Source organism: Hippopotamus amphibius, chromosome 5 (genome assembly GCF_030028045.1).
Source record: "Hippopotamus amphibius kiboko isolate mHipAmp2 chromosome 5, mHipAmp2.hap2, whole genome shotgun sequence".
Lineage (NCBI taxonomy): Eukaryota > Metazoa > Chordata > Mammalia > Artiodactyla > Hippopotamidae > Hippopotamus > Hippopotamus amphibius.
In genome coordinates, this window is record NC_080190.1 from 26,646,300 (window position 1) to 26,651,956 (window position 5,657).

Consider the following 5,657-nt stretch of genomic DNA (forward strand, 5'->3'; position numbering starts at 1 on the left):
GATTTACGTGAAGCATGCAGGCAAAGTCAGGAAGACTGTGATGAGGCTTGCTGGAGAAGCCAACAGCAGGCACCGGGAAAGAGGCAGGACCATCCTGAAGGGAAGTCGTGTCTGTGGACGAAGAACTTGCAATAGAGTTTTGATTTGCATAACAGTCTACTGATGGAGGCTCTAAATGTGACCTCAAACTCCCACATAAGTGAGTTTTTACTTAATCCAGAATTTTTTTAAAAAGCATGTTTTTATTGAACTTTTATTAGGTGAACCCAGGCAGGTCAGTCCCAGGTTTTCCATGTTCACAAGAATTCTAAATCAAACCCCAAATTCCTGAAGAGGCTCCAGCCTCTCCCTGTATGTCAAATTAAAATGATAGGTTTCACTTTGGAACATCAAAAGAGGAATTTTGAAGACCACATAATAGCCCTGGTTTTTTTTTTTTTTTTAGGTAGAGACAGTAAAGTGGTATCTCATTAATTCAGACTGATGTGATGAGAGGTTTGTGTAAATTAGTGAAAAACTTGGGTTTAAAATAGTGCCATTTTATGACTTTTGGTTTACCCAGTGTTTTATATTATGTCTGAATTACTGTGAGGGAACTGGTTTGCTGCTCTTAGGAAAGCTACTTTAATGAATAAGAATTATCTAAATTATATATCACTTGTTATTCAGTATCATTTAATTTTATGTATTATATATCATTTAATATTAATAGGTGATTTTAAAGTACTCGAATTTAAGAGATTTGAAAACATACATCCATAAAATACTTGTACACAAACGTTCACAGCAGTATTATTGCTAATAACCAAAAAGTGGAAACTACCCAAATGTTCAACTCCTAATGAATGGATAAACAGATGTGGTATATTCATACAGTGGAACATTATTCAGCCATAAAAAGGAATGAAGTACTGCTACGTGTTACAGCATGGATGGACCTTGAAAACAGAATGCTAAGTGAAGGAAGTCACATACAAGAGGCCACATATTATATGATTCCATTTATATGAAATGTCCAGAATAGGCAAATCCATGAAGACAAAAAATAGATTAGTAGGGGCAGGAGGAGAGTTGGTGGTACAGGGTTTCTTTTTGGGGTGACAGAAATTTTCTGGAATTCGGTAGTGATGATGTTTGCCCAATTCTGAATATACTCAGAACCACTGAAATGTAGGTTAGGTTGGGATTCCTCACAGCACGGCAACTGGGTTTCCAGGGCAGGCATCCCAAGGAAGAGCACACCCCAGACAGAAGCTGCATGGCCATTTTGTGCAGAGCCCCAGAAGCCATGCAGTGTCACTTCCATGGCATTCTGATTGTCAGGGCTGTCGCAAAGTCCCACCCAACTTCCAGAAGAAGGGAATAAACTGCCTCCTGATGGGGAATAACAAGGCTCTAGGAGGGCATGTAGAACTGGGAGTATCGCTCTGGCCATAGGAGGAATATATAATTGCTCACGGTTATCTTTCAGCTTTTAAATACATACAGCCTCATTCTTTATAAAAAAATTTTATTGCTATCAATAAATACAAAGAAAGGAGAAAAATTGGCCTACCATTTCCCAGGTACTCTGTGCTTTTTTTTTTTTTTTAAAGATTATATGTATACTCTTAGAAAAATAACAATATTTTGCCCAAAAAATATATGTCAACATTTTAAGTGCACCTTGCTTTTTTATTTAATACTGTATCTTGGAGTTTGGGTGGGTTCCTTTTTTTCTTTTTTTTCCACTTCAGCATGCAAGATTGACCACATTCTTTTAAATGGTCAGATAATTCCATTGTACGGCTGTCCCTTAATGTTTTTATCCAGACCCCTATTGAGAAATATATAATTGGTCTCCAGTTTGTTGCTGTTGCAACCAATTCTGCAGGAAATATCATTGTACATTTTTCTTTTCTTGGCATACATTTGTGAGTATATTTGTATGGTAAGTTTTTAGCAACACAACTGCCAGGAGAAATGTCTTGCACATCTAAAAATTTGAATAGATATTGACAGATTACCCATGGAAAAGATTGATCCATTATCTGCTCCTATTTATGAGCCTCCTGTTTGCCCACAAACTCACACACACTTTGTGTTATCAATAGTTTTCATCAGTGTCCATCGGATAGGTAAAAACAATTTCTGGGTTTTGTTTACATTTATGCTTCTTTAGGTATGAGTGGCATCAAGCATCGGTTCATTCCGGGCAACTTTGGACAAATGCAGTTCTGCACTGGACATTAGCCATTGCTTCCAGCAGAGGCTGAGGGAGCCCCAAGTCATATATTCTAGCAGCGGTATCAGCTGCAGAAACAGTCCAAGGCCAGACGCTGAGGTCCTAGTTAATAAACAGCTGGAATAAACATCCTGAAGAACTCAAACCTCCGTGTTCCCAATTTGCTACTTCAAGTGCTTGGACACATGCCTGCCCAAATGCTATATAATACATGAAGGCAGCAATCTTTTAAAAACCAATCACCATATTATGGACTCAGACCTCTCATAAACCAGACGCCATTCAGCTCTGGTTCAGTGACTCTGTCCCCAGTCAGATAAATGTGAAAAACTAAGGGTGTTTTTAAGAAAGTGCTGATTAAGTGGAGAAGATCATTTTAATAGTAGAAGTGGTGTTAATGCTGCTTCCACTTTAATCCACATAGCCTAATTATCATAAAGCGATGCTTACATTTTCATCATTGACTGGGTTTGGTACAATTAATTGGTGCATTGGGCAACACCCATTTTGATCGTTTTCTTGGCTAGAGGTTGCATCCTCAGGGAGAAGGTTTTTTATTTTTGTTCTGAGGATAATCAGTGAATGGAGGAAATAAATCAGGGGTGAGGAGAGAGCATCCTTCCATTTTTTTTTTAGCTCTACTTTAGTGTAAAGTAACAGCAGTGTCACATAAGCTGTGATATGTGGCACAATTAGCTTGTGATAAGTACTAAGTTTTCTCATGTACTGAAATTGGTGGATGATCAGTCTATTCTAATATAAATCTGGTGACAGAATAATGTATTGAACTATTAGCGTGGGATTTGTTTTTCCTGTCTTTTATTTCATCTTCCAAGCAAAAAACCAGCCTTGCCTCTGGGAGCTTTGGTTTGGAGGCCGAATCCAAAAGTTGTTTGTGCAGACAAGCTGGCTTATGTTTTCTGGAAGCCTGGAGCCTGGGAGGGATTGGAGATTCATGGGCTCCAGGCATTGCAGGCCAGAATGTGCTGCCCACAGTGCCTGTGGCAGGTGCCAGGTTGGCAGGACTTCTATGGAGAGGTTTTGCAGTGTCTCTTGCTGACTTAAAGCCTTGGCCTATGATCCCCAGCTTCAGCCAAGATTCCCAAGCTTGGAACGGAAGCTCTTGCAAGCCTCCTTCTCTAAAGGGACACATGGGGGATATTAGCAGACGACTTGGTCTCAGAAGAGTAGACACATCACCTGTATTCCAGGCACCATGTACCCTCTTATGTGATGGATTTTCACGCATCCTGAGAGAAGGGGAGAGCCTGCTCCACTCAACTATCACCAATATTTTCTTTCCAGCACAGAGAATGAAGATGCCAAGCCCCAGCTAACCTGAAATAAAGAAAAAAAGGAATATGATGTCTCGCCCACCCGAATTTTGGGAGTAAGATTCATATCACTACAGTTAGAATCGAGTCAAGGTGAATTTTCAAACAAAGTCACATTCCCACCCGCTTGCATTCCAGAACGGTCTTTTGAGTGGGAAAGAAAAGTACAGTGTCCGGTACAGTTCCAGGGAAATTGCTCATGACCCTCCCACAGAGCACACTACGTACGAGAACAACCTGTCCCGCGTCACTGTGGAAACAATTGGAAATCACTGCCTCAGAGGATGAGGGAGGGCATTGTGATAAGAGTTTGTTATGCTTCCTCATTGGGGTCCACCTTATCATGAACTGCAAATATCACCCCGTCCTGCAGCCATCATGCATGCTGACCAGCTGGAGGTGACCTGGATCACAGGCAAGTGAGCAAAGAGGATCTCACTTAGGAAAAGGCCCCAAACCACCTGAGCAGTGAGTCTTCTCCCAACATGAAGAAGCTTGAAAAGGCCTGACTCATCCAGCAACCAGCCCAGCCCAGCCCAGCCCAGCGCCTCAGGAAGAGTCAGCAGGCAGCCTGTGTGGTTTCTGTCCGGTCCCAGCTTGCCTTGACCTGGCGGAGGGCAAGAAATAGAAAGGCCGCTCCTGGGAATGGCAGCCGGCTTGGGAATGCTGGTGTCAGCACTCTGGCAGGGGCTGGGCCGTCAGTACAAGCACACCCCCCGTGGGGGCGAGCCTGAGAGCGACAGGGATCCGCCAGTGCTGTCCATTGTTTGTAGACCCGGGTAACCAGGAAAAATGATAGGTAGGCAGGTTCTGAACCTACAGCCAGCTGAGTTCTGGGGCTTATCTAGACTTAACTAGCTGCTCCCACGTATTCCCTCAGAGGCTGCCCACATCGCAGTTCACCTGGAGTTCTGTGACAGACCCAGCAGTAGGCACAGAGTGGTGCTTGATAAATGTTTCAGTGTCTGGGCAGCGTACTTATTGAGTGCCAACTGTGTGCAAGGCATCGTGCGAGGTGCAGAGGAGGATGCCAAGACAAAGCTCCAATCCTGTCTCCAGGGAACTTTCAGTCAAGTGCATCATAAGCACATGCCTGCGTGACTTACAACCCATGGATGCACATGGTCTTGTTTGACCCTCGGAGTTTAAAAATATTAAACTGGCATAAATAAATTTGGCTACCATCTGTATAAAAAAAAAAGTGTGTGTGTGTGTGTGTGTGTGTGTGTTTGAAAGACCACAGAAGAAACTGATATCAGGGGTGTCCTCTTCAGATAGGGAATGGGAGTCTGGGAGTGGGTGCAAGACTTATGCAATGTTTTGTAATTTTTTTAATATGTGAAATGCTATAACTGTACAAATAAACAAACAAAAAAGCGTTGGGGAAAATTCACACCAAAATCCAGCTTTCTGGATTTTTCTTGACAACTCAGAATTCTGACAGTACTGGGAACATTTAGCCTGGAAACAATGTGTAGGTGGGGAGAAAGGCAGCATTAAAAGATTTTAAGCTGAAAGCTGGCATCAGATTTACATTTTGGAAAGAATATTTTGGCAGCAGAATAGAGGAGCATTGCTTAGGGGCAGATAGACCAGAGAGATGTGACTGCAGTGATTCAGGGAAGAGTAGTGAGGGCCTATACTGGGACGGTGGCAGGAAGACAAATGACAGAGACATTAATGAAATAGACCTGAGGTGGGTAACCGATTTAGGAGTGAAGGAGCTTGGAAAAGGCCAGGGTAACTCCCAGGTTCTGCAAGACAGACTACAGTGATTGCCACAGCAGTCTTAAACTAGTGGAAGGGAAAGAGTGCTCAGGAGATCTGTGGGCCTTCTCAACTGGATTCAGCAGAAATGCTGAAAGAGTGCATCTCCTGAAATGCAAGGAATGGCCTACATAGGAAATGCACTCTCAGAGGCAAATAGCTCCTGTCCCCCATTCCAGGCACCAGGAGTGTCTCAGTGGTTTAACAGAGAAAAGGGCTTCTCTGGAGTATGCAGCATGGGAGAACTAGAATTTCAAACAGAGAAACTTAATGCTTGTGGTGAAAAAGGCAAAGAAGCACCAACTAAGAAGTAGTTGAAATCATATTCCTTT